We start from the raw sequence: 23,021 nt of genomic DNA, 5'->3' as shown, positions 1-23,021 counted from the left end.
GGGAACAGTAAGCCTCTGGGAAGAGATGGGCCATCTCCTCCTGCAGCCCACCCCACCAGGAGATCCTTCCCACAGGGCAGGCTCCGGGTTTTAAGTACCATAACATTTCCTCAGGTACTCTTGTGATAATGCGTTCCCCACCTCTAATACCATTTCTGAGCCTGCTACTGCCTCAGCTTCACTTCATTTACTAAAGCCACCAAAGCCAGTTTGTCCAAAATAGCATGCTAACCTTGATATGGACCAAATCCTGAACCTATAGATCAGGGCCAGGCGAACTACAGCCCTCTGGCCAAATCTAGCCCCATCACCTGTTTTTATCAGTAAAGTTTTATTGGAATACTGCCATGTCTTTTACATTGTCTATGCCTGACGTCATGCTACAAAGGTAGAGTTATATGGCTATAACTCACAAACCCTGACATATTTACTATCTGGCCCTTTACAAAGAAAGTTTGTCAATCCCTGGTATAGATAGTTGTCTCAGTCTGTTCAGGCTGCTATCACAAAATACCATAAGCTGGTGGCTTATAACTACCAAAAACTCAGAAATGTATTTTTCACAGTTCTGCAATCTAGGAAGTCCAAGATCAAGGTGCCAGCAGATTCAGTATCTGGTGATGGCCCGCTTTCTGATTCATAGGTGGTGTCTTCTCACTGTGTCCTCACATGGTGGAAAGGGCAAGGGGTCTCTCTGGGGACTCTTTTATAAGGGTGCTATTCCCATTCATGACAGCTCCACCCTCATGACCTAATCATCTCCAAAGGCCCCACCTCCTAATACTGTCATCCTAGGGGTTAGGATTTCAACATATGAATTTTGGGGGGACACAATCATTTAGACCATAGCAATAGTAAAAGTAAGAAAATGGGGGAAAAAAAGTCATACCTCATACTGAGCTTTTTAAAGCTCCTTTTACATGCATAACCCTAGCTGAACCTCTCATTATATCCCCTTTGGTCTTCCCACAACAACCCTGAATGAGAAAAAAAAATTTTTTTAATATCCAAATAAGCACCAGGTTTTAGTACAACTTGATAATAATCTATTTACCACCAGTTTTCACACATTCTTCTCTCTAGAAAGGGCAAATGCCAATCACATCATTAACAATTCCTGGGCTTCTCAGGTCTAGAGTAAAGTTAACCACAGATAATGTAACTAGCACTTCTCCCCTGATGCTGGGAACATGGCGACAAGAGCAGGAGAGCAGAGGGAACTAGGACCTTCCCACACAGATAACTGCAGGCCTTCCATCGTCCCAGACCTTCGAGAAAAGCTACATGGAACTTCAGATGGAAATGGCCCATGGAAAGAGAGGAAGCTTCCTATCAAGTGTCTTCAATGTCTTATGTATTGTTTTTTGTTGTTGTTGTTTTTCGAAACAGGGTTTCAGCTGCTTAGTCCATTTGAGCTAGCAAAATACCTTAGACTAAGTGGCTCATAAACAACAGAAATTTATATCTCACAGTTTTGCACATTAGGAATCCACGATCAAGGTACTGAGAGATGTGGCTTCTGGTGACAGCCCACTTTCTGGTTCATAGATGACACCTTCTCACTGTGTCCTCATGTGGTGGGGGGGGGCAAACCAGCTCCCTGTGGCCTGTTTTAAAAGGGCACTAATCCTATTCGTGAGGGCGTCACCCTCATGATCTAATCACCCTCCAAGTGATTAGGTGGAGCATTTGTCCACCTCCTAATACCATCACCTTGGAGGTTAGGATTTCAACGTATGAATGGGAGGACGGGTGACAAAACATTCAGACCATTGTGCCTGGATTTAAATTTTTCTTCTTTGAGCTTTTTTATATATTTCAAAATTTTTAAGATAAATATATATTACCTTTGTAATCAGAAAAAAACAATGCTATTTAAAGTAAATTATACAAAAAGCCCATTGTTTTTACATATGCTATATGTATATATCATTTCACAAAGCTAATCTTCTAAAGAAATAGCAATTAAAAAGTGACCGTGTTGCCACATACAGTGTTCCATGGCCACCTAAGTATTTAGGGTACATCTCAGAATAGTTGTCTGCAGGGCTCAGCTACAAGAATACAAGAGATTCCTAGCCCTCCTTGGTAGAGAATGCACTATTTAAATAACAGACTTTAGTTTTAGAACTGTTTTAGATTTACAAAAAAAAAATTGAGAAGATAATGCAGAGTTCCTATATACCCACGCACAGTTTCTTTGATTATTAACATCTAACATTATAGTACATTCATTACAATTAATGAGCCAATGGTTACATTATTAATTAGAGTCAACAGTATATTCAGACTTCCTCAGTTTTTACCTAATGTTCTCTTTCTGTACCAGGATCCCATCCAGGATACCATATTACATTTAGTTGTCATACTTCCTTAGGCTCCTCTTGGCTGTGAAAGTTGTTCAGTCTTTCCTTGTTTTTGATGACTTTGGCAATTTTGAGGAGAACTGTTCAGATATATTGTACGTTGCCCCATTACTGGGAGTCGTCTGATATCTTCTTCATGATTAAACTAGAGTTACAGGCTTTGGGAGAGGGAGATCCCATAGACAGAGTGGTATTTTCATCACTTTTGTGACTACTGATGTCGACCTTGATCATGGCTAACATAGTGTTTGTCAGGTTTCTCCACTGTTAAGTTACTCTTTTTTCTCTCTCTCTCCCTTTTCATACTGTACTTTCTGGAAGGAAGTCACTATGTACAGTCCACAGGTAAGGAGTAGGGGGTTATACTCTACCTCACTGAGGGCAGAGTTTGTACAAAAATTATTTGGAATTCTTCTGAATAGGAGATTTGTCTCTTCTCCCCTATTTATTAATGTTTTCAATTGCTTACTCTTACCAGTATGGGCTTGTGGATATTTATCTTATACTTTGGGTTATAACAGAATGCACTTTTACAAAACTTTAAATACAGTGTTTCAGAGGAAAACAGGAGCGAAGATTCAGGCTCTGCCTGTGCTGCTGAAATAATCAATGCTGTTTATTGGAACAGTCTGTTTCCCTGTCTGGCTCTGTCCCTCTGCAGATGGTTGTCCCACTATGCAAAACAGAAAGGATTAAAAGTTAAATGATGAGCACAGCTTTCTCATCCCAGCCACCCCTGACTTGTAGCTTCTGCCTGCAATACTCATTTAAGTAATACTTGCGAAATGATCAGTCAGTGAAAGAGTGAATCCCTAACTCTCGTAAGAGAGCTATTTGCCTGCCTGAGAATGCGATAAATTTCATTTTCCCTAAGATGCGCTATGGTTCAGACAGAAGCCCTGATTTTGCACAGAGCTCTTTCACTTTTAATTCCCTGCATGCAACCATTGGATTATTGACTTTCCCAGGAAGAGGAGAAAGGAACATTTTTGCCCCATAATTGAACTTTGATGTTGAGCTAAGAATTTCTCATATATCATATGAAAATTCATATAAGCACATTTTATATGAATTTTTAGTCCCTTGCCCAAATAGACAAGAGTCTTTAAAACCCAAGGGAAGGCATTCCCAGAAAAACACAGCACTCCTCTAAGAGGGGGTCAAGCACTGTGGGCAGGAACAGCGCCTGCTTTGCCAGATTCCCTCAGTATTCACATAAAATAGATGATAAATAAATATATTTAATTAATTCACTGGAAGGAAGAAACCCAGGTTCCTGCCTTTGACTAATCGCTTTGTGACTCTGGGTCTCAGTTTTCCTTGGGCAGGGTTGGGGGAAGCTGTTCATTCCGACTACTAAAAGGCAAAAACATTCTATATACTTTGTACTGAAAGCTCTTAGGCTTCAAAATATGTGCCAGGAACCCTACTGAGAAAATACCATTGCTGGGTGGAAGTAGCCAGATTGATTACAATTGCATGACATTCACAGAGTAAGGCCACCACTTCTAGCAGCTTCCACAATTGCTCCTGAGGTGAAAAGGGGACTGAGAATAAACAATACAGCTATTCTTTATAGCTATTTTTCCAGACTGAGCCAGATTTGAGCAAAATTGAGAATTAAATAGCTTGTGCTTTTCCATTTTCTCACCCCTTTTGTGTTCAGTTCAATAATTTTTACCTTTTCAAATAACCTGTTATTACAGAAACAGAATATATGCATTGTGGAAAATAATAAAATGCAAACAAGTAAAACTTAAAAAATAAAAAGGTCTCTTTCTTATCATGCAGAGATTGCCACCATTAGCACCATAGTGCATGTCATTCTGGTTCATTTTCTATGTATCTAGGTACATATGTGTGTGTCTAACTGAAATGATGTCATGTACTATTTTATTACCTTTTTTTTAGCCAGTGATGATCTCTACATTATTATTTCAACTAAATCCACACAATATTCAGATGTTCCTAATTTGCCCCAAAATATCCTTTAGCTGGTTTGTTCCAACCAGAGTCCCACCCAGGACGATGATGGCAGTGCACCCTTTTATTTTTTCTCTTCAGTCTTTTGCAATCTAGTTCAGTCCCCGAGGTCTGTGAAATAGGTAGCCTCGGTCACCCTGGAGAATGTTTCACCTTCTGGACGTGGACTTGTCTTTGTTGCTCTCTCACAGTGTTGTTTAGCTGTTCCTGTACCATAGAAGTTCAATCTGAAGACTTGATGGGTTCAGGTTGCATCACGTCGGAAGACACATGACACCTTAGTACACCACTGGCGATGCTCATTGAGACCCCTGGGCTAGTGCAATGACAATCTGATATCACCTGTTACTGTGAAGCTTTTTCCTTGTGTCTGAGCATTTATCTGTGTGCTGTTACTTTGATACCACATGGGAATGTTCAGTTCTCCTTCAACCATCCATCTAATTATTCTTAAAACAAATTGATCGTGCATGCCTGGATCAATATTTTCATTATGGTTTCCAAACCTATATCTTCCTATTTCTTTCCTTCTTTGCATAGTAGAAGTATCCATCCCCTTTTGAGCTTCACAACTGTCTGCAGCCACTTGTGGATTCTTAGAGCACCGTATCAACAGCCCTCGAAACCTTCCACTTGCAGGATGTCCACATATGAATGCACAACCTCCCACATTTGCCTGGTGCTGTTCAGCCTAGGGCAAGTTAACCCTCCTCTCATCCTCATGAACTATCACCCAATGTCTCTGTTTTATAACAACACCATTTGAAATAGCATCCATGTAAGGGCAGCAGGGATGGGGGTGACAATTTCCTAAATGGAAGCATGAAATGGGTCCTAGAAATAGGCACATCCTGAGGTACTTTGCACATATTAATAGGAAACATTCAAAAACTGAGTTTTTTTTCTTTGTGGGACTTCCCCTTGCACACTCCCTCTTTCTCATCTCTGACCCACCCTCACTGTGCTGTGAGGTCTACTGGGAAGAGGCTGGACCTATCTAAGTCAAGATCATTTGCTCATTATTTGTCCTGTCTGCCCCTCATGACACTAAAACACATGGCCATTGGGGCAACAGGCACCTGAAATTGCTGGGCTATGGATGTTGGAAATGAAAGAACACACTTTTATTGAGCTCATCTTGTAATCGGGGATTTTGTTAGGAACATAATTCTGAAACACCAACTCACAGATAAAGAAACTGAGGACAGAGATATTAAGGTTCTTGCCTTGTGTTTCAGACTCTTAGTTGTCTGTCTGACCACACTGCCCCACTCCTTCCCTGCTGGCAGAGCTCACCTCCCACTCTAGATGCTAAATATGTCACTGCTAGGGCAAGAGCAGTGGTATCCAAGAAGAAATCTTCAAGGCACTTCTCAGAAATGCTCCTCTTCCACATAAAAAGGAGTGCATGAGAAGAAACTGTCCCTCCTCACTTTTTTTCTCCCCCCCCCTTTAGCTGTAATTGTGTGAGAATGTGATGCCTGGAGCTATGGCAGCCATCTTGTTACCATGAGACAATATTTTGAGGACAAAAGCCAGAATAGTGATGATGGCAGAGCAGATAGACAGAACTTGAGTATCTGATGGCATCATTTAGTAGTTTAAAACTGCCCTGGGTCCCAACCTGATGTTATATGAGATAGTAAATATCATCTGAACATTCTAACTAATACACCTGGGAAAGCAAGAAATAAGAGTTTGGACTCCACTTTACCTGTCTCCTATGAAAACAGTAGTTTCAATTTCCTGGTTCTCCTGGTTTGTTTCTAGACTGTAAAATATTCAAAGGAGACTAAGAGAGACTGATACCTCTGCCAACACACATCTTTGTTCTCTTCCTGAACTAGGTCTTACTTTCTAATGGTTTGGTCTGTGACTCACCGGCTGATGTTGGCCGTCCATGAAGACTTGACTTGCCCTTGGGACCCAGCTCTGGGAAAGGCATCTCAAACACTTAACTTCCTCTTCTGCTTGCAAGGGTCAACAGAAGAGCTTGGTTGCTGTCTGGTAGCCCAAGCCAAATAAAAAATAAATGCTGGACCAATAGTCTCAGTCTTCAGAGCATGTTGCCCATGCAGCAATGCTTTCTGCTCATAGACTCCAGTCTTCTATCACATGTATATATTGCAGATGGAAGGAATATTCCCACCTCTGCAATTCTGTATGTTGACATTTTCTGTCAGGGAAATACCTGAATTTCATGCCACCCATCCCCATTAAAACTCATCTTACTCAGAACCCATGTAAAAAGTACTTATATGCTAAAGTTAAAGTGGCAGATAAAAGCTTAAACCACTCCCTTAGCAGAATTGCACGTTTAAGGCCATCCAATGCCTTACCTTCAAGGAGAGATGCATGCAGGAACTATGGGTGCTGAGGCCCCCTGGTGGGAAGAAATTTTTATTTCTGAGGTTCTTTTCCTGTGTTACTCATATCCCTCCATAGACACAGTCACCAGGTGTGACTGGTATGGCAGCCCACAAGCCTTAGCAAAAATTTGAATGGTGAGACCAAGAGCAGACCGGACTCCCCTGTGTTGCTCTGATCCAGGAGCCCGCCAAGTCAGGAGCTGTGTCTGTTTTATTGAGTATTTGAAACTGAAAGCGTCTTCTGACCCCGAGAAAGAAAAAAAAGGCTACTACACTGAAAACCATTCACTTTGGGGACAGAGGTAAGGGGCACAAATTGCTTGGCCCTGTCAATTGCAATCATCATTCTTTGCTCTTGTCAGAATATGTAATTAGAATCCTGTGGGCAGATGTGCATTACTTGTCATCTCCACTCTGTGTCAGGGGAGCCCCCCAGCTCACTCAACAGGCAAGGAGGAGACCGCAAGGCCGTGCCCAGCCAAAAGTCCCGAAGTCAGAGAAACTCATCTCCAGAACCTGTAGTCCACCCCTTTTCACTCTTGCTCCTCTCAGTTCCAAGCCTGTCTATCCAGGTGAGTGTCTTGCACCCAGTAGTCCCAGTTAAAACTTCCTCTCAGCTGAAACTTGTGGACATGTCAAGGATGAGATTAGAGCTTCGTGTGTTAGTCTCCTAAGGTCTTCTCATGGGCCCAGAGGATAACACCTTACCCTAGGAACAAAGCCCTCATGGTGAAATCTCAGAAGATGATTAGATCACGGCTGTCAGCTGCTCCTCAGAATGTCTCCTGGGCCCTCTGTGGACCCAATGATGATATTAACACTTGGAATAATGCCATGTAAGTACTAGCTGTCATCATCATCACCATTATCACCAGGGCCAGGTCCCCTCATTTGCCTTATCCCAGCCCCAGCTCTAATTATCATCATCAATGAATCCTTAGCAGGTCCCAGGCCCTGTTATAAGGCCCTTATATGTTATTAACTCATTTAATGAGAAGAGGAAACTGAGGCACATAATCTCACCAATAGACATTCTGCCCAAGTTACACAGGGAATGAGGGTAGAGCTTGGGTTCGAACTGGTTTAACAGTACAAGTCCCCTAGGGTTCCGATGCTTGGAGAGGAATTCACCACTCTGAGTACAAACACATCTTTGCAAAAGTCCAGTGAATTATTTTTAGTAGGAAATCCACAGGATGAAGTAGTCAATTGTTAGGAGTGGTAAGCTAGTCAATAAGGTTCTGCCAGAGACTAATGGTATGACCACAGGCAAATCAATAGGCCTCTCAGGACCAGCAAGGAAATTGTAAACTCATACACCACCAGGGTGCAAGCAAATGTTAAGTGAATTAAGGAGTATGGGTGTGAGACAGTAGGAAAGTGCATAAGGTTGTAGACACCAGTAAAGCTTTTGCCTCCATCTATCAGTTTTCTAATGCCTTTTATATTCAACCTCTGCTGGCCAAACCAACATGTCTGTTGGTAAAATTCAGCTGCAGGTTGCATTTGGATCCATGCAACTAACTCAGTTTCTGAGATGGATCAACATTGGCCAGGAGCTAATTCCTAACTTGGAACAACTGAAAACATTAATTCACCTTTTTACAGTAAGAGCAGACAGAGATGCCAGTTCTCTGGCTGAGCCGAGTCATTGGTGAAATGTGGACACAATTCAATTTAAGCAATAGAACAGTGGCAGCCTGGATTTATGTTTCTGCATGACTCTCTGCTTAGTTCAAGTTGGAGCCACTGCATTGCCTGATTTCTCAGCAGGCTGTTTAGCCTGTAGGAGACACTCCATGTTCAGTAACAAATCACATTTCCACTCAGGCTGAAGGAGACAACAAAAGCCAGATGGCCCTTCAAGGCTGTTCATTACACTCAATGGTCTCAAGATGGATGCTGCACATTTGGTGACTTTGTCTTTTGAACCACCAGGTGGTGGTAAAGTAAAGGATATGCTTCTCAAGCTTGAGGGTGTCAGCTGCCATGAGGAGGGAAAAGAAAAGGAAAACATCCATTATCTTAGGTGATTGAATAAAAAAGAAAAATGCCGGCCTAGAAAGGGCCTGGTAAGGCCTCAGCACACAGCAAATTCCCACCTACCTTTAGTGAACCCATGGTTGCCTGAGTTTCAGGGGGCTGCAAGTAAATTAGGGCTGAAAATTAAAAGGAGCTTAAAAGAGCAATTAAGTCGCTGGTTTGGTAATGAAGGCAGCACTAACAATCAGCCAGATGATTGATGTAACTGAGTTCAGAGCTGAAAGAACCTCCATTGTCTCCGTCTCCGTCGTAAATTCTGCACCTGTTAAGGGTTGCGTGTGTTTACAGGTAGGCTGAGCGGTGAAGGACACCACAGGCAGATCCCGCAGGAAATTACAGACACCCAAAAGCCAGAGAGCAGAAAGAGGACAGTGTTCCCCACAATCCTTCCTTCTAGACCTGTGCTGTCAGTACGTAGAACCACATGTGGCTACTAAGCACTTTCTGAATTGAGATAGGCTCTACATTGAAAATACACACTGGATTTTTTTTTTTTTAAATGTAAAATATCTCAGTCATGTTGTATATTGATTACATGTTGAAATGATAACATTTTGGATCAAATGCATGAAATAAAATATTAAAATTAATTTCCCCTATTTCACTTTTTCTTGGCTCCTAGAAAAATGTTTAATTACATATGTGGCTCACATTATATTTCCGTTAGATATTGCCCCTGTAGGAGTAAGACATCAGTACAACAATATCACTTGTAAAATATTGAACTACTTCCCTACTAGTGGGATGACAATTCTGGCCTAGTCCCCCAACCCCTCCTTCTGTCCCCACTGCCTTGGCCACAGTCCCGCAGAGCCCTGCAGTTCTGCCACCTAGCCAGCTCAAGGTAGGCCCCTTATTCCCCAGAATGGACTTGGACCTGAAGGAGAGTTGGCATTCTTGGTGGTACTGCTGCCCCCCACAGACAAATGCCCTATGCCCATCTGGCACACTGCCACGGCTGTTGGTGAGAAACACAGATTTTGCAAACACAGTTTTCAAGTATTTTGAATATCACCCACACCTATAAAGTTTGCACTTATCTCTGCCAATTCATTTATCAACTTGTATCCTAATTGTATGTTGGTCTCCCCAGGTAGCATATGAGCTCGTGGTGGCAGGGCAAATCTTAGCCAGGCTTATACTCCCTGCTCCCAGTCCTGTGAACTCATGTACATATGTGTGTTGTGCATATGTACTTTATGCAGTTGGCTGAAGGCGAGTAATGGAAAGACTCTGGAGCAGTGTCAGGAGGCCACATGGTATCCCTTGAGTCCTAAGAGATATGGAGGTTGGTTTCCCCCTTGCAGTTAGACTACTTTGGAAAAACGTGGAGCAGGAAATCTCTGACGGTTTACACAATGAAGAAAGCTAGAATCTAGAGTTTATTCTGTGAAAGGTGAATGCAAATGGCTTAGTTAGGGGTGGTCTTGGAAGACCCACCTGTAAGAAAAGGAGGAACTGCCAGAAGCAGCAGCTAACCTGAAGTGCTGTTCAGTGAAGCCTCAGCTAGTGGTACAGAGAGCTCTGGAACTGGGACAGCCCTTCAGAATTGTCCCAATTGAGGCAAGGTGGCTGGGCTTTTGTAATCCCTGAATCAGACAGTCATTGGCCATGGCCACCCCCAGGAGGAAGTAAACTGGATGAGACTGTCCCTTATGGTGGCTGAGGGCAATTCCCGGAGATGGGCCAGCAGTGAGTCACCAACAATGGATGTTCCCAGCCCCTGTGGATGGGTGCATCAGCCCTGCAAAGGAGAGCCGGGCAGTGGAGCAACACAGTGCCCACTGTGCATGGCTTCCCACTGGCACTAGTGTCTGAGTGTCTTCACATAGCCTGCCCACACTTCTGTTCATGCTGCATCCATGAAAGTCTCAACATTTGAACCATCTAGGGCAAATTCTGTTTCCTGATGGGATCTTGACTGACACACGTACAATATGCACATACCACACACACACCTCCATTTAATGTCTTAAAGCACATTCCTTACCAGCACATCTCAGTCATCTATTAGCTGCATGGCAGTTCAATGTGTCAATAGAATAGAATGTCTTTATTGAGTTCCCCACTCTTGGACATTGAGGTTGTTTCCAGCTCTGCTCTTACAAACAATGCTGCAGTGAACATTTGTGTACATCTTTGCACATATCTACAAGATTAGTATAAATTCTTGATAGTGAAACTGCTGGATCAAAGGGTCCATACATTCAAACTCTTACAGATATTGTTAAATTGTCTATGAATAGTTTACTCTGATATCTGTCATCAAGGTACCTGAGAGTGGCTGTATCACAACCATTCACTGAATGTGTGTGCACCACTTAAGGCAACCTGTTTCACTTCAGGACTTCCAATCACATGCTATCCTCTAACTCTTCTCTTCCACCCCCTCCACATGCCTCCTTTGGATACACACTTATTTCTGGACTAGAGGAAGACCACTCTTGGGCTATGTGTGGCTCCACCACCCATTTCCCCCAGTCTTTTTGCCTTTCCTTTATGTAGATTGTCTTATGATACTTGGCCCTCAGGGCTACGATGTCAAATGTGATTAGTGGAAGAATTTCTATTTGTGCTCTCTCCCCTCTGAGTTCAGGATGTCTTAGTGATTCCCTTAAGTGTCTAGAGCTAGAAAACTGGAAGTTAGCCTGGAATAATGAAACTCATACGGAAATGCACTTTACTGTGTAATCAGTAATTAGACCAGTGCCCCACATTCTGCAGACTCTCAGACACTCAATGTATACTACTTGAGAAAACTTGCAATTTTACCTTGACGCTCTTTTGAAACCATCATAACATCTCAAAGGAAAAACCATCAGCTTTCAGAAAAAAATTCAGGTTCATAAATTCCACCACCTCAGTTCCAAATTTCCACTTAATGTCCTTCCATCTACCCATAAACGTACAGACATGTTTCATTTGCTTTGACTAGGAATATTAGTATGTGAATTACACACTCTAAAATTAGTTCTAGAATATTCTTGGAAATGGTAGGGACGTTATATAATTTCAGGAACACAAAATGAAAGGCCACTTGCTGGGTTAATGTGTCATTTCTTCTAATGCTTTAATCTCTTGATTTTAAAAGGAGCTACACTTGATTTTAACAGAAGTAGATGTCATCCAGTTAAATCTGATAGGCTTGCCACCTCCCATCAAACTTTGAGACACAACCTGTGAAAAACAGATCATCTAAAAGGATCAAACAAGAGACAGAGCTCAAGCCAGAGTCAATGGCTTCCAGACACTGAGACAGGGTGGGACTGCCCCAGGCTGTTGATGTACCACAGTGAGGGCTAAATGACACCCTTCTTTCCCTTCCTTTTACCAGGAAGACATCACACAATAGAGCATATCGGTGCTGCTACTCACTCGAGCTAAGTGCAATAGGGCTGAGCTAGCCAGGAGAATCCGACTGAATGGGAACTGCGAAAGATGGGTGGCCAGAAGTCCTGGGTGTCCATCCCAGCTCTACCCGTCAGGCATTCCTCGGGCATTGGAATCCTCCATTTTCTCCTCTGTAAAATGGTGGTAGCATCGTCTGTCTGGCCTGCATGACACAGTTGTCTATGAGGAATGGATGAGATAATAAGAAAGTACTTTATAAACCAGGCAGTGCTATGGAATCAAAGGAGGTTATTATTTTACACCCTACTCCACAGCAACTGCCATCCAAAAGACCCAACTGACTGCCTCATCCCAGTTTATTCCAATATGGTGGGGAAATATAGGAGAATGGTCAGGGCCCCTCAGATGTTCAGAATCTTGCTGAGCATTGGCTGTGAATAGGTTGTGTGTGGGCGGAGTTAGTGCACCTGCACGGAGCCGCCACCTTGGCTGGAGTTTACTGCCTTGGGGGGCTGGTGCAGCGCTTGCAGCCGTGCTTTTCCAGACTATGGCTTCCAAGGACCTGTTTGCCGGTTACCTAGCTCATAGACCTGCGTGTGAGGGGTCTGGTGACCCAGCCTGGCATGTGAGAGGTCTGGGGACCCAGCCTGGCATATGAAGGGTTTGTGACCCAGTGTGGACAATGGGCTTGACGGGTCTGTGAGCTCCAGACCCAGCCCTAGCTTGACAATTGGCATCACGAACAGGATTACAGGTAAGTAAAAGAACTCGACAACTGGCGACATTGGCAGGGTCCGACATTAGCCTAGCCCAAGTGTGACACAATAGTAGAGTTTATTTCTTTTATTTCATAGGAAAGGCAGCCAGGGATCACCCGTTAATCAGACAGACAACTCAAGTTGTTTTTCCAGGACTGTGGATGATTTTGTGATGATCCGTGTACACTCTCAGGTCATCCCAGTGAAGAGTATCACGGATAATCAAAGTCAAGAATTCATTTTTGGCCATGAGACAAAGCAAAACAAATTGGCCTGGTATTTAAATCTCACCCAGGGACAGAAACAGAAGTTTTGAGCTAATAAGCACCGTGCCCAAGTCAGTCAACAGAGTTAACAGTATTTTCATCATAGACAAGAATAAAACTCCTTAAGAGTTTTTCATTTGGTAGTTTCCAATCACTTTTCCCCATTCTCTTGACCCCACGCTAATGGGACACTGGTGTGCTGACTGCTTCAATCTACTTGTCAGGGTGACTCAATAGCCTCCACACTGCTCAAGCTGGCGACCAGTGTGCAGCCCTTGCCTTACATGACCTGCCAGCACCACTTAATGCCGTCAATCACTCCCTCCTTCTTGAGCCACTTTCTTCATTGGCTTCAGGGACGGTATTTACTCTTTTTCTTCCCATCTTACTGACGGGGTCCTTTTCAGCTTCCCTTGTTAGTTCCATCTTATCTTCCCATCTTCCAAATAATGGAATGCCCAGGCCCAGTCCTTGTCCCTCCTCTCTTTTCTATCTACACTCACTCCCTAGTCATCTCATCCAGACTCACGGCTTTCGATACTTTCTCCATGACTGATAACTCCCAAATACAGTGACAGAGCTCTGAACTGCATGCTTGTGTATTCACCTGCCCACTCAGCATCTCCGCTGGGATGTGTGGCAGATGTCTCAAGCTTCACCTGTCGGCAGAAGAACTCTTACTGTACAGCCTGTGAAATTTTTCCCATCTCAGCAAATGGCACCTCTGTCCTTTCAGTTGCTGAAACCAAAGCCTTGGGATTATCCTTGCCTCTGGGCTTTATACCCACCTCAAAAACATCAGATCTTGTTGGCTCTACCTTCAAAGTGTATCGAGAACCTGTTTACTTCTCACCACTTCTCACTTGTTCTGAGTCACCTTCTCTACCACCTGAGTTACTGTAACAGCTTCTGACCTTGCCCTTCTGCTCTTCCACGTCTTCCTCAGCTCAACAACCAGAAGGATCCTCCTGAAACATGAATCGGATTTTAATCTACAAATTCTTCCTTTTGTTCTTTCCTTCTTTTTCTTTTCTTTTCCTTCACTCCTTTCCTCCTTCCTTCCTTCCTCCCCCTCGCTCTCATCACTGTAGCAGACTCAATGTCATGAAAGGTAAAAGCCACGTTCTTGTAATGGCCTATAATGTCCTGCACGAAGCCTATGAGCTGCTTCATTCTCTGTTCCCTTCTCCTCCTCATTCACTCCACTGTGCCCACCAGAGCTGAGCACGCTGCTGCCTGAGGGCCTCAGCACACTGTTCCTCTGCCTAGACTGACATGTCCCTAGACAGCCATACAGCTTGCCCTCTCATTGGTATCTCTCCTCTACTCAAATGTCAGCTCCTCGGTGAAACCTTCGCTGTCACTTATGTTAAAAAGCCCACACACCCATACCCTGACATGCTCTTCCTCCTTCTGTGCTTCTCTTCCTCTGCACGTCCATATGTACACACACACACACACACACACACACACACACACCACACACACCACACACACACACACACACACACACACACCACACACACACACACACACACACACACCACACACACCACACACACACACACACACACACACCACACACACACACACACACACACACACACCACACACACACCACACACACACACACACACACACACATCTGTTGTGTTTGTCCTCTCTTCCTTACCTAAAACCTAAGCTTCCTAAGGCCACTGTGTGGCTGGAACATAGTGCACATTCAGTTATTTTTGTAGTAATTAGGATACAGGTACATTTAAGAACCCAATTTTCAGAATAAAAATAGCCAGCATACCACACGACTCCTCAGGGTAGGATTCGTGAATTTTAAGTTACATTCTGTACTGTTCATCTAGGTTTTAGATGCAGAGAGAACCTCACTATCTGAAGGTGGACCAAGGGAAGATTGTCCTTTAACTAGAAAGGTATTTTGAGGCTGAACAATGAAATAGGTCCTTCCATGCGATAAAGCAAAAAACTTTACTACAGGGTAACTTACTTACAGAGTAATGGGTTGTGTGAACCTTGACCCAAAAGCATATGCCAAGCTTCTCTCCATGCTATCTCAAGGCTGAGCTCAGGTTTATTTAGGCAATTTATAAACAAGCTTAACATATCTAGTTCCAAATGTTGTTGCAGGTGGCCAGGTTAGCTAATCATCACACTGATACTTAATCTTTCCTTCTTCACAGTCAGCGGGTTGTTCTTATTTGTTGTTCTAACTACCTTTTCCCTTGTTATGTTATACCTTTATGAGAAGAGCCTACTGTGGAGTCAGCTAGGCTCACAGTCCCACAATCACCTATTGGGTTCTTATGTTGTGGGTTGGAATGATGTGAGCAATGTGATTTGAAGGAGCTGTCTCACAGAGGTTTTATATGAGATGGTGAACTTAAAAGAATCGACCCAAAATTCCCATAGTATCAGCAGATTTTTCTATTTCCTTTTAAAAGATATCATGAGAGTTGATTAAAAGGATAAATTATTTAATAAATAGGACATCTATCTAGTTGTTTAGGAAAAAAAATAGGCTTTATCCCTAGTTCATTGCTTACACCAACTTAAATTTTAGGTGAATATGTAAGAAATTAATCTGCAAAACTACCCAGTGGTAATTTCTTCCTTCTCCCTTGCTCTCAAAACCCAGAATATGTTCAGATACATGGTGATCATTTGCTTCAGGCCCCTCTCAAGTTCCAGAGTTAAATCTTTACTAGTTGTTCTTGCCAGTTTCATCTCCAATGCCAGTGACTGCATTGGAATGAGTATGGGACATAATTCAGAACTGAGACTTGCAATGAGGCTTCTGAGGAAGGTTTTCCACTTTCTCAAAACCTGAAGTCTGAGGAGGAACCTCCGTTTTCTACATCTGTAGTCATCTGCATGTGATACCTGGAACAGTAGCAGCCCGCTGAGGCCATGAAGAAAGCCAGCCTAAGAGGATAAACTACTATGCTTCTGACTGCAAAACAAAAAGATGAAAAGAGCCTGGGTCCTTGATAACATCATTGAAACACAAAATTAAGCAATGCTGGGATTTTTCTAGCTCCAGATTTTTGCTACACAAAACAATAAATATTCTAATCATATTCACAACTTTTAACTTGATATTCTATAGTTTGTACCCCCAAATATCCTAACTGATGCATTTTTAAAATAATCTTGGGATTGGAAAGGCTTTTCTAAGCATGACACAAACTCATAAGGTATAAATGGCTATATTCGTAAAATTTATTCATACCATGTAAAGTTTATAATTACAAAAATAAGTAAATAAATAAAATTTTTAAAACATGCTCATAGATAATATCTAGATGATAAAAATTCATACTTAAAATAAATTTGAAGATCATGGCCCTGTAACACCAAGGTCTAGAGTTCAGTTCCCCATACTGGCCAGCCACCAAAAAAAAAAAAAAAAAAAATTCAATTTGAAAAAATATCTGATAAAAATAAGTTGAATATAATAAAAAAGCTTTAATTTGGCAAAAAAAAAATACCATAAACAAAGTAAAAAGACAAATAAAAAATGGGAAAAATCACTTTCTATTTATAGTATAGACAAAGCGTAAATTTTCAAAATAGGAATAAAAAGGCCAATCACCCTAAAGAAAGACTGAGTTTACAAAGAAAGAAATTTAAATATCTCTTAAATATGTATATGAAAAGATGCACAACCTCACTCATAATAGGAGAAATGCAAATTAAAACTGTACAAATAAACCAAGGTGAGTAGCAAGTTGGTGAATTAGTCACACAGACAGGAATTATTTCAAGGGATTAAAACATAGTCTGAGCACGCATCCAGAATAGGATACTCTAATGATAAAAAGAACTGTAAAGCAGTTTTTAGGAATCATGTTATTAGTAATAATGGTAATATTGTTATTTTGGAAATGATATAAATGTAATAGGATAGAGCAAATGCTTACGTTAGTGTCAGAAAATCAAGATTTCGGCGAGAGAAAAGAGTTTAAACTTAAAATTAATGATGATAGATAGAAATATGTGATCATCAATTTAAATTAGAATTATCAGTACTAACTCATGTTGCATTACCTGTTTAAAAAACAAAAATACATATTTTGTAGAAACAATGTCCAACCCAGTAGCAATGAGCCCAAATTGTTGTCTAAAAATCATCCCCAAAGGCTCCTTGAAGGAATGGCTAATTCCAGATCAGGGACAGAAACAAGCAAGGTGAGTTTAAAACATCTTGTCCTATCAGGAAGTAAAGGAACTATTAAAGACTACTAACCTTATGTTATAAGACCCAGGAGTCAATCTGGTAGAAAAATTTGAGCATCAAAAAAGAAAAAACTGCCAATGCTGGAAAGTCCTCCTGCCTGCAAGTTTAAAATCCATGAGATTCATGAGTTTATAATGATATTTGCCCCTTGGGGACTGAGGGGGATAGTTCTTTGGTCACATCTGGAAAATGCTACAAAATCAATTCATTTTTCTGAAACTGATAAATAAAGAGAAAGCATCAAATATTATCTTACATATCTTGTATCCACCGTTCCTTGGAGAAATTGACAATTAACGAAGGGAATCTTCTCTTTACAGAAGTATGTCAGCTAATAAATTCAGGAATGATGGAATTATAAGACCACCATTTTGCCACCTCTAATGAAATAATGAGCATAGACAATGCTCATAAATACCTACAAAAGCCATTAGGTGAAAAAAATATTGAGGAAAAATTTATAATTGACGATCACGCCAACAACCTGAATCCACTGATCAGTCTCTGCATGACAAAAAAAATGAGACCACCAGACATTTAGCGGACTAATGTACAGACATTGCTCAACTCACCTGATTTCTCAGTTTGCTCAACTGTCACATGGTGATGGTGGCTCCCTCAGCAAAAGTTAAGTACTGCCCAAGTCAACTGCCTTCTGAGCAATATAATACACAATCAAATATAATGCCTCTGAGGAGTTATCTGCACAATGGCTCTGACCAATAGCACTTGGCTGTAACCTGACTGAACATATTAACACATCAGAGAAGAGAAAAGGGGGTTGGTCACACATATTGACAAAAGGATTGTCATGGAGGCAAATATTGTCTGTGCCCAACCAGGCACTGTCCAAGGCAATTCTCTAGAGTGGCAAAGGTTGAATCAGGCTCTGTTCTTATGGTACTATTCAACACTCACGTCACTCAATGAGCCACCAGGAAATTCAAACACCCTCTGATTATACTTGGCTCCCATCAGAGTCACCTACAGGGAAAGAGCGACTACCAAGTGAGGTAGAAGGTCCAATCGTCTTGGCTATTATATTTCTCACCCATATTAATAAATGGGCATTTTGGCCCCTAAATCCATTCTTTTGAGAAGCTGGGACAATACTAAACGGCCTTTCCAGCTCCAGAGCTGCCCATAGGAGCTAAGACTTCTGTGCAGCTACAACACAATCTCACTTTTCCTGATCAGCTCTGGGGCTCTCACAAGCTCGGAAGACAGGAACCTTGTCTACCTTCTCACTGTTATATCCTTGGCCTGGGACAGTGCCTAACACATACTTGGTGCTCAGTTAAGATTTGTTGTATGAATAAGAGATGAAGTACCTGGACCTGCTGGCAGAGAGCCAGACCCCAACTGTCCTAAGATAAGAGGCATCTGTGTGGCATCCTGACAGTCAAGCACCCAGCCTTGCCAAAGCCTTTGAACTTAAACAGGACAAGATATGGTTTGTGAAGTACCTGGAACAATCCTGGGTTCATAACAAGCCCTCCAGAAAGATGTCTCCCTCCCTCTGTGCTCCGATGACCCTATGTGCATGGCATTATCCAACTACATTGGGATCATGGGTGTCTTTGGTCAGGTTTTCTGCTGGGAAACATACGATGAAAAGGACTCTGCATGCAGGAAGTTCATCAGGGTGTGCTTTCCAGAAAAATACCTGTCTCCTTTGTTGTTAGGGTCCTAGAATAATTTGGGCTACTCTTAGCAATGCCCTTTAATAAAACCATAGATATTCAGGAGTTTTCAGATCTAAGCTAGAGGAATAATGACTTGCTTTATCACATCAGGAACTTTTCCAGGAAGAAAAAACTGGCATTTCTTTGTGGCTATGTAGCGTCAAGGTGACCTACAGCAGGATGGCGCCTTGACCACAGTTAATTATTTTTTATTGGAAAACATGTTGCTTACCAGAGGTTTCAGAATGCCGCTTAGAAAAAAAAAAACTGATTAAATTAAAAACATTATTTTTACTTTCTACAGAGAAAATGAATAGAGGTAAATGACTCTTTAGGACAAGAAAAGCATGCTGTAAAAAGCAACAAATGTGGCTGAGATCTGCTAGGAACAGAATTTCAGAAGGCTTGGCAAAGAATTATGCTCCCTCAAGAGTAAATCTCAAAGGCACACTGGAAAGCCAGGGAGCTGAGCTGAACCCAATTAGTGCTTGGTAAACAAATCGGATCATTTTGCTTTGGCTCGATTTCAGGCCCACCTTCTGAGCAGCTCAGATGAGAGTTCTTAAGGAAAAAAAAGAAACGGTCAAATTCCCATAGCAATTCAATCTACAAAATGGATCCTATTTGATTTGTGGAGGAACAGCGTGTGTTTTGTTTTGTTTTGTGTCAGAGCTTCTGAATGGCCATTTCAGAAAAATGTGCTGAGTCATGAATCCCAAAGGAGAAAAGATTTTGACAGGAACATGCTTCGGGGAGGGCAGGAGCTGTGACAGCAGTACAAGTTTGGAGTAACAGGAGGCTCATTATTCTTCTAAGTGAAGCCTTTAATGCAAACATTTTCCCCACACCTGTACCCAGGAACACACAATGCCTTCCTCAGGTTCTGAGAAACCACACAATTAAGAATAATGACCAAGAAAGAATAATAGTAACTGATATTTATTGGACAGCTACCACGTGCCAGGTATATAGTTGGGTTATCTTTTTTTATTCCCACAATAGCACTATGATGGGTTTTATAAATGAGGAAACTGAGGCTTTGAGAGGCTAAATAATTTGCTCATAGTCACCCAGCTGCAGGGACTGAGCTAGAATTTGAACCCAGGCAATCTGCCTGTGGATTCACAACCTTGAGTGTGGATACTGCATTCCCAAATATTATCCATGTCCTCGTAGACCTCTGATCATTTTTAACTAACTGTGGTTAAAATCCTTACTCAAAGAGGGATCTTACTAGTTGGCGTCCTTCAGACACAACTGACTACCCAGGGAAAGGTCTCAAGATTGTTAATAAAGGAGAGAAACTGTATGGCATTGCTAATGTAAATTGTGTATATTATATGCTCAATTATAATACTCCTAAGTAAAAAAAAAAAAAAAAGAAAAAGAAACATTCTTTCCTTCAAAATAGAGCTCTCCTTTATTTCCCGGGACATGCTGAGCTAAGCTAATTCTATGTTGACTGCTAGGAGCTGAGGCTATTTCAGGTCACGGGACGTGTCAGCCAGCACATACATTCGGTCATGACCTCCCTGTGCTGGAACTCCGGGTTCACCGGAATTATTCCTCATGGGGCCCTTAAAAGTTGGTGGCTGAATATTCTCCTCTGAAGACATTATTTCCCTAGAGAAAATTAGATCACCGCAGGGCTCCTAGGAGGCTCATCGGAGAGAGAGGGGACAGCAGGAGGCTGGAAGGAGCAGTGAAGAGCTGGAAAACAAACGTCAGGGAGAGGGACCCTAACAAACTTCTCACTTCTCACCTTTCCCCATCTCAGCACAAGGCACTTCCGTTGTCAACAAGTATATTTTGAGTGACAAAGAGGAAAAGATTGTATTCTAATCAATACAATTTTATCAAGTATGTTTTTAAAATGCTAATTCTTGGGAAATGGGCAAGTCCTGAATAATTATTTACATAAACATGACTTCTCTACTCACTAAAGGACTGGCTTTATAGCAACCCTCCCAGACAGGCCCCATTTCCTACCCAGGTTAGGAATCAAAGGGTTACTTTGATTTCTACAAAAAGAAAGCTTTCTCATTTTGCTTTTAGAAATTACTTATACTTTTATAATATGTTCATATCATTATGACGATTACATTTTGTTTTATAATATGAGGGTCATAATCTCTACCTCACAGGGTTATGATGAGGGATAAAAATATAAGCTTGGAATATATTAAGATCTTATCAATGGTTGGTATTAAGATCTTATCAATGGTTGGTGAGATCATTATTAAGAATCTCAGAGAAGAACCTGTCCTCTTTTCCTCAAAAGGATTCTGTAGGTCTGATATATTAGCTTTTTGGAAGGCAATGGTCCAAGTAGTTTAGCAAATTGACTTTTGAATATGCTCTTGTCCAGTCACCAAACTCTGGGGTCTGAATTACATCAGGTAATTTATACTTTTACATTCAAGTGAAGTGTCACATAACTGAGAGGACAACTGACTAAAGGGAGAGAAAGCAACCAAACTATACAAAACAAAGAAACAAAAATATTTTATTGTAATATAAAATTCATTCCAGACCATGGATAATGCACACATTGGATGATATTATTAGATGTAGTGAAGATGCATTTGGACAATTACCAACATTGATTATGTGGAGATGTCATAAAAGTCAAACTTTTTCAGGTGATTCGATTTCCTGAAAATATAATATTGGCAAAAAGGAGCTTTCAACACAAAAACATGTCATTTTTTTAATGTCATTTATTTTATTTACTAACCTTGACAGCAACAAAAGAATGAGGTACAGAAAACTTTCCAGAAGTCTGAGTATGGAGCAGAAGGACCAGGCCCCCTGAAGTCCCATGATTGCATTACTGAGTAGGATTAACTCAGCTATCAAATTCCCCATACTCGAGGTTTACTACATAGCCAAGTACTATTTACCTACCTCACAGAGGTGTTGTGAGGACTCATGCTTAGAAAGTACTTCAGGTGCCTTCAAAGAAAGGCCACATAGAAGTGCAAAATAACCTTTCATATTTCAAAAGAGATGAAAAGACAATTTTGGCATAATGGGAAGGGTGCCTCCTGTATAAAAAAAAAACTTGGCTATTTACTTATAAAAAACCCCTAACTTCATGGATTATTTTTTTTACTTAAGAGAATAAATATTTCTCCATTGCCAATCGTACAATAGCTATCCTCAATCTAGACTGTGTTATCAGAATCACCTGAATAGCTTATTAAAAATATAGATGCTTGGGCCACAGCCTACACCTATAGAATTAAAATTCTAAGCATGGCACCAAGGCACCTATATTTTTAAAAGGATCTATAAGAAATTCTGATGCATACCAAAGTTTAAAACCCATTTCTTTAGGGAAAAAATGTTTATTTACAAAACATTGATTTTTTTCCTAGAACATTATTGTTAAGATTAAATGAAGTTGGATAAAGGTATCAATTTCTTATTGCCATTTTCCCTTCCCATGTACCACACAGACTCAGTGCACACACATACACACACACAACACACCACACACACTCGCTTTTTAGTTCTGCCCTTGAATTAAAATTTGATAGTGGTAAAATCTGATAGAAGCAATTAAATGCTTCATGAGGCAGATATGCAAGGACTTGCAATCCATCCTCACTGTGCCCAAAGCAAATGGATATTTCCCATTTGCCAGAATGGAATGACTGAGAAATGTATTCCCAATTTGGAAACAGGTAAAATCAGCTCTTCGTGGGAAATTTCAGCTGACTGGATGCTGGCAAACAAAAGTAAGCAAGGGTACAGTGGCCCAATGAAGAAAGGCCCCAGTGACTGCTCTTCTGTTTGCAGCTGGCCTGCATCTCAGCAAATGCCTTAGGAATTGAAACCGTGCATGCTCAGTGGGCACCAAGGGAAATAAGGTAGGATAATGAAAGCTGGTGTCTGTAAGTTAAAGTCTCTATTTGTTTTAAAACGATCAGTCTGCTCCACTGC

Source organism: Cynocephalus volans, chromosome 7 (assembly GCF_027409185.1).
Source record: "Cynocephalus volans isolate mCynVol1 chromosome 7, mCynVol1.pri, whole genome shotgun sequence".
In the NCBI taxonomy this organism is placed as follows: Eukaryota; Metazoa; Chordata; class Mammalia; order Dermoptera; family Cynocephalidae; genus Cynocephalus; species Cynocephalus volans.
The sequence above is the reverse complement of the archived record's forward strand: the minus strand, read 5'-3'. Positions refer to the sequence as shown.